The sequence below is a fragment of the Triticum urartu genome, chromosome 4A (genome assembly GCF_056163025.1).
Source record: "Triticum urartu cultivar PI428250 chromosome 4A, HENAU_Tu73, whole genome shotgun sequence".
Lineage (NCBI taxonomy): Eukaryota > Viridiplantae > Streptophyta > Magnoliopsida > Poales > Poaceae > Triticum > Triticum urartu.
In genome coordinates this window covers 215,836,783-215,844,309 of record NC_141876.1, presented here as the reverse complement: position 1 = coordinate 215,844,309, position 7,527 = coordinate 215,836,783, and the positions used below count along the sequence as shown (strand labels likewise).

The 7,527-nt window shown below is 45.6% G+C and overlaps 1 long non-coding RNA gene across 1 annotated transcript; it reads right to left on the bottom strand.

Moving 5' to 3' along the window:
* Positions 1-3,030: 3,030 nt before the first annotated feature.
* On the bottom strand, positions 3,031-6,590 carry LOC125553827 (uncharacterized). Its single transcript, XR_007304223.2, has 2 exons — positions 5,617-6,590; positions 3,031-3,360 (listed from the first exon to the last, which is right to left on the bottom strand). It is a non-coding gene; the product is annotated as an uncharacterized LOC125553827 (long non-coding RNA).
* Between the last annotated feature and the right edge of the window lie 937 nt (positions 6,591-7,527).

The window sequence follows — 7,527 nt, the reverse complement described above, 5'->3', positions numbered from 1 at the left end:
GCAATGGTGGAAGGTTGAGAGTGCGTACAATCCATGGAATCAACATTTGTCTTAAACAACTCACATACTTGTTGCAAAAATATATTAGTCATCGAAACAGATTACTACGTGCATGCTCCTAGGGGGATAGATTGGTAGGAAAAGACCATAGCTCGTCCCCGACCGCCACTCATAAGGAAGACAATCAATAAATAAATCATTCTCCGACTTCGTTACATAACGGTTCACCATACGTGCATGCTACGGGAATCACAAACCTCAACACAAGTATTTCTACTAATCCACAACTACCCACTAGCATGACTCTAGTATCACCATCTTTATATCGCAAAACTATTGCAAGGAATCAAACATATCATATTCAGTGATCTACAAGTTTTACGTAGGATTTTATGACTAACCATGTGAATGACCAGTTCCTGTCATCTCTCTAAATAGATATAAGTGAAGCAAGAGAGTTTAATTCTTTCTACAAAAGATATGCCCACGCTCTAACAAATATAAGTAAAGCAAAAGAGCATTCTACAAATGGCAGTTTTCTATGTAAAGAGAAACAGGCAATCCAAACTTCAAATGATATAAGTGAAGCACATGAAGCATTCTATAAAGCCATACTCAAAAGATATAAGTGAAGTGTAATGAGAATTCTATAAATCAACCAAGGAGTATCTCATACCAGCATGGTGCATAAAAGAAAAATGAAAACTAAATGCAAAAGATTCTCCAAGATTTACACATATCACATGAACAAAACGAATCCGAAAACATACCGATACTTGTTGAAGAAAGAGGGGATGCCTTCCGGGGCATCCCAAAGCTTAGACGCTTGAGTCTCCTTGAATATTTACTTCGGGTGCCTCGGGCATCCCCAAGCTTGAGCTCTTGCCTCTCTTCCTTCTTCTCACATCGAGACCTTCCCGATCATCGAACACTTCATCCACTGATATAATAAAGCAAATCACTACTTTAAGTACTATTGCAAACCAATTCATATTTTGTTTTTGCATTGTTTCTACTGTAATATAACTTTTTCATGATTTAATCCATTGATATAAATTGATAGTTTCATCAAAACAAGCAAACTATGCATCAAAAACAGAATCTGTCTAAAACAGAACAGTCTATAATAATTTGAACATTCACCATACTTATGATACTTTAAAAATTCTGCCAAAATTAGGAAAATTTAAAAATTTGTATAGAAAGAAACTGAAAAAGGATTCATAACCATTTGACATATCAGTAAAAAATGTAAAATCGCGCACTACCGCCAAAGTTTCTATCCTGCACCGTACAAACCATCAAGCAAATGTAAACATCCTAAAGGAAAACCTTGGCACATTATTTTTATAATACAATGGAATTGTACAAGGGGATAATTATTTTTGTTAAAAAGTTTCTGTAATCAAGATTCACAAAGTTGCCGTGAGCATGAACAAAGTTCTAGGAGCTCTCCCACTTCAACAATGCTTGTCTTTCTCACTTTCACTTTCCTTTTTGAAAAAGTTTTGGGTTCCCCTCTTTATTTTTGTTGTTTTTAAACTATATGAAAGCACTCAACAAAAATAAATGACTCTCTAAAACTTCAGGGTTGTCTCCCTGGCAGCGCTTTCTTTAAAGCCATTAAGCCGTCTCGCCAGAAATAAATGACTCTCAAGGAAGTGGGAGATGAATACAACCGTCTCGCCAGATCTGGGGGGTCGGAATAACCTGTCCTTGAGCTGGAAGCCAGTGTTGGACCTACGCGGTCAAATATCTGGCCACCCGAAGCTTCGCAATATCCTCCTCTGTAATGGAGGAAGCCACCCATCGGCTTTCGGAGCTGGGTCCGGACATGATGGGAAGGCTGGAAGCAATGAAGTCGAACCTTGGGTGTTGGAACTCGGTGTTGGGGAGGCTGAGGAGAAGTTTGGCATAAAAAAGATGGCCCTTGGTTCCATTATAAAGGCCGCGGATATTGAACACCTCCTCCTAAGCCTAAGAACCTGCCTATTCCAAAGGAATCTTTCCTACGGCTGTGTGTTGCAGATCCAGACACGTTTGTTTCATCCAAAGACTATCTTGGAGTTCGGAAGGAGGAAACTGCCTTGCAATGCCGAAGACAGATCTACGCGTCGGATACCTTATCATTGAAGCCATGTTCAGGGGCTACTGAGGTAGTCTTGGACTAAGGGGTCCTCGGGCGTCCGGCCTGTTAGCCATTGGCCGGACTGATGGGTTGTGAAGATACAAAGACATAAGACTACACCCGTGTCCGGATGGGACTCTCCATGGCGTGGAAGGCAAGCTTGTCGTCGAATATGTCGATTCCTTTCTTTGTAACCAACCTTATGTAACCCTAGATCCTCCCGGTGTGTATATAAACAGGAGGACTTAGTCTGGATAGGGGAGATTCATTATCATAGCCATACAAGCTAGACCTCTAGGGTCTAGCCATTACGATCTCGAGGTTGATCAACTCTTGTAATACTCATATTCACCAATATCAATCAAGCAGGACGTAGGGTACTACCTCCATAGAGAGGGCCCAAGCCTGGGTAAACATTGTATCCCTTGTCTCCTATTACCATCGACCTTAGACGCACAGTTCGGGACCCCCTACCCGAGATCCACCGGTTTTGACACCGACATTCGCCGTCCCCATTAAAGAAAGAGGGGCACGTCGGCAGCGCATTAAATGCGTTTGTCCGACGGTGCCAGAAGATAGACTCAGTCGTGATGCACCTTTCCACCTCCTGTGTGCCACTGTGGCGACCCCCTTTGTCTATAAAAGGAGACCCGAGGCATATTGGAGGGGGATTCAGATCTTTGGAACCAGGGAGACACCGTAGCTAGTTCAAGAACTCAAGAACACTCAAATATACATCAAAGTAGGACTAGGGTTTTACGCGTCTCTGTGGCCAGAACCTGGGTAAACGATCCTTGTGCTGACCCCCAGTGTAACACCCACAATGCGGCTATATCTCCCACATGTCGGGGCATGACTTAGAGGCATAGCCGGATGGTAGTTTTGTCACAATAGGGGTAATCTTCACACAATCCCATGTACTGAATAATAAAGGGATAAAGATTTGGCTTATAATGGCTACTTCACACAACTAACAAGTTAAACATACGTCATCGAGAGTGCAATCAAGGTCCGACTACGAAACCAAAATAAAAGAAGACAACCCCAAATGCTAGATCTCCGATCGTCCCAACTGGTCCCCACTACTGATCATCCGGAAAAGTCACAAAACAACGATCAAGATCTTCATCGAGCTCCCAGTTGAGCTCAGTTGCGTCACCTGCACTGGTATCATCGGCACCTCCAAATGTTTTGAAGTAACTGGGAGTCACGAGGACTCAGCAATCTCACACCTGCGAGATCAATACTATTTAATGTTATGGGTAGGGTAAGGTAATGAGGTGGAGCTGCAGCAAGCACTAAGCATATATGGTGGCTAACATACGCAAATAAGAGCGAGAAGAGAAGGAACGCAATGGTAGTGAACTAGAAGTAATCAAGAAGTGATCCTGAAACTACTTACGTTCAAGCATAACACAAGAACCGTGTTCACTTTTCGGACTCCGCCGAAAAGAGACCATCACGGCTACACACGCGGTTGATGCATTTTAATTAAGTCAAGTGTCAAGTTCTCTACAACCAGACTCTCAAAAGTTTAAAACCTGCAGTGGTGTCCCAACTTAGCCGATCACAAGCTCTCACGATCAACGAAGGATATGCCTTCTCCCGGTAAGACCCGATCAGTCTCGGAATTCCGGTTACAAGACATTTCGACAATGGTAAAACAAGATCAGCAAAGCCGCCCGATGTGCCAACAATCCCGATAGGAGTCACACGTATCTCGTTCTCAGGGCACACCAGATAGGTCAAGCTATGAGTAAAACCAGCCCTCAAGTTGCCCCGAGGTGGCCCCGCAGGTTGCCCGGTTCAGACCAACACTTAGAGAAGCACTGGCGCGGGGGGGGGGGTGTTTAAAATAAAGATGACCCTCGGGTTAATTACTCCCAAGGGAAAGGTATAGGTTGTTAGGCAGAAGTAAAACCAAGGTTGGGCCTTGCTGGAGGAGTTTTATTCAAAGCGAACTGTTAAGGGGTTCCCGTAACACCCAACCGTGTAAGGAACGCAAAATCAAGGAAGATAACATCGGTATGACGGAAACTAGGGCAGCAAGAGTGGAACAAAACACTAGGCATAAGGACGAGATTTCCACCCTTTATAAAGTATATAGATGCATTAATTAAATAAGAGATATTGTGATATCCCAACATATCCATGTTCCAACATGGAACAAATCTCAACTTCACCTGCAACTAGCAACGCTATAAGAGGGCTGAGCAAAAGTGGTAACTTAGCCAAACAACGGTTTGCTAGGAAGGTGGGTTAGAGGCTTGACATGGCAATATGGGAGGCATGATAAACAAGTGGTACGTAGCGCGACAAGACGATAGAGCGAACAACTAGCAAGCAAATATAGAAGTGATATCGAGGGTATGGTCATCTTGCTTGAGATCTTGCAAAGAAAAAGAACGAGTCCAAGAAGTAGACGACCCAACATAGTCGAACGAGTCCTCACAACTCCGGAATGAAACCGAACCTAACGAGAGAAGCAATCCAGAAAGAAGCAAGCAACATAGTAAATAACCATCACATAGACATGGCATGATGCGCAACCAAGTATGATGCATGTACGATTTAATGAGGCATGGCATGGCAAAGTGCACAAACAATACTACAAGTTAAGTGGAGCTCAATATGCAACGGGATGCATATTGACAAAACACCACATTCGATTATTTAGTTCTCTCTTGTTTAGGTACTCAACAATATTAAATATTGGTAAACATCGCAAGAGGTGAAGAATAAATAAATTAACTATTTAGGCAAGTTTAAATGAGGCCAGAAATAACAAGCAACAATTCCGGTAAATCCCCATATGCATTTAGCAATATAATGCAAACAACAATTCTAACCATTTTAAGTGTTGCTATCATGATGTGGATGACATATGCAAGTTTTATGAAAAGGGGTGCCACGGCGGTGAAACGTAACTGTTACCACGGCAACATTCAGGTGATCTGGCAACTCAATTGAGATGCTGGTGCAAAGGAACAAGGGTGGGTGTGTGAAACATGCAAGAGTGACAAGGAGTGATCCCGGATACCGGGTGTCCCACATGTCGGTGGCAAGGCTTACGGCGATCATGCAAGGAACAAAACGGACACGGTGCAAACACGGGCATATCATACGACACATCACAAGCATTCGTCCACAGCCGTCGTTCCGACGGTTATACCTTCCAAGGATGCATTCTCGGAGCGGTTTGTAAAGGAAGTAGTCGTACACGCGGGTCGAAGAGGAAGTAGTCGTTCATGTCTATAGATGTTTGGGGTCACTACACGAAACTTGACGTCCACGGGGTTTTTGCGGGTCGACGGTAGTGGTAAACATTTTGTAGCCATTCGAGTCATCGGTAGAGGAACTTGACGCTTGTGTTACACGGGTCTTCGACGATGGTAGTGGTACATATCGTAGTGGAACTTGGTGGATCCAAGGTCTCTGGGAGTAGTGGTACACATGTCATCGGGGTAGTTGTCGGATCTGAGAGGTACCTGGCAACAGTAGTGGTACACACGGTCTTCAGCATGAGCAGCTGTACACGGTCGGAGGGGAACTTGGCGTGTCATTGTGTAGTCGTACATCGAGATCCTCATGCATTTTGATGACTCTGGAAGAGGAACTTGGCAACCACGGTCTTGACGTCAACGGTGCCAGGCAGCAGAGAGCACGCACAACAGGGCACGACAGAAGTTGTGCATGTCAGCAACGGGTTGTCCAAAAGAGGCACGGGCCATGGCGCCAAGGATGAGCGGCAGCTGTGTATCCGAGTCGCGGGAGGGCGGATCAAGCGGCGCACGACAATGGGCCTGAGCTGGCCGGTGTCCGGACGAAGGCGAGCTCCGGCGACGGGACTTGGCGACGGGGCCGACGCCAGGAGGAGGCGCGGCGTCGGGCATGCAGGCAACGAGCAGAGGAGGCGAAGCCACGGATGCAGGGTGCCGTGCGTGCGGAGCAGAGTCGGGTAGCAGGAGCGGCAGGAGGATGGCCAGCGTGTGCGGAGGCAGAGGTCGGGTCGACCTGAACGGCAGCGGCGGCTTCGGTTGGGACCGCGCGGCCGGAGGCGAGGCTGCAGGGATGCTCGGGCGTCGTGGCTGCGCAGCGGCCATGGATGGGTGGCGGCGGCACGCATGAGATGAAGGAGGCGGGAGGCGAGAGGGGCGGCGCAAGGCGGCGGTGCTCGTTGGTGCTGGGGCGCTCAAGATCGAGCGGGAGGCAGCGGGCGCTGGGTGCGAGTGCGGCGCTGCGGGAGGAAGAGGGAGATCGAGCTGGAGGCTCGCTAGGTTAGAGGGGATCGGGCACTGATGGGCCTTAGGTGGAGATGGCCTAGGGATTAGGTGGGCCAGCTTCTGCTGGGCCTCGTGGCCTGCTGTGCTAGAATAGAGAGACCAAAGGCACTTCTGTGAGCCCCTATCTCCTTTTCTTTCTTTTCTGAAAATTTGGAATACCCAGGTTCAGAAAAAGGAAAAAGCCAGCAAGTTTGAAAAGGAATAAGACGGATATAAACATACGCTTGTGCTCCTGAATTTATCCACTATTTTAAAAAAAATGTCTTGGCAATTTTTAGATGCTGCAAATTTTATACAAGTTTGAAAATAACTCAAACTCGAATAAATCCTTAGCCCAACCAAAACACCTCCAAAATACCTGCAAATTGGAGGAGGTGGTCTTGGCATTATTTAGGATTTATATGGAAAAGTTGAACATTTTCCAAATTAGTAAAAATGTCACAAGAAGAAAAAAATGAACAAAGAAGAAAGGAGAAGTGTCCAAAAATGTTGAGACTTTTGGAGGAGCCTCAATAAATGGAGAGAGAATTGTTGGCAAAGCTTGGGGAACAAACTTGAAATAGAACAGGCATGCAACTACTTTGCCATATAGCCAAGTGCCAGAACTTGAAATGGATTCAGAAGAGGAAAGAGCATGGATTATGATATGGGCACACGGAAGGAACTTTAAAATGCAAGTGGGTTGTGGTTAATTCGAAATAAATGGAATATTTAATATAGCTCCCTAATAAAATTAGGAGACTTTGGTATGTTTTGAAGAGAATTTCACCATGTGAATTCCCTCGATTTAAATGGATCGAAGGTCCATACGGTTTATTTAGTTGAGTTTTAAAAAGAGGGTGCAAGATGACATGATGCAATGCACATGATGGTAAGATGAATGCAACGAACCAAAAAAATCACATGACGAATCTCGGAAGCCATGGAAGGCATCTGGAGCGCCGGCCTTGGGGCGTTACAGCCAGACCCGCTCTTTGCACAACCCCGTGCCCGCCAACCGTAGAAGGGATCCCAGTGACCCCGTAGGTGTCGTTTTCAACCGACATATACGTTGGAGACGTATCAACGAGCAGAGCCTGATTGAAAAAGACACCAACACAAATCTTCGACGAAAAA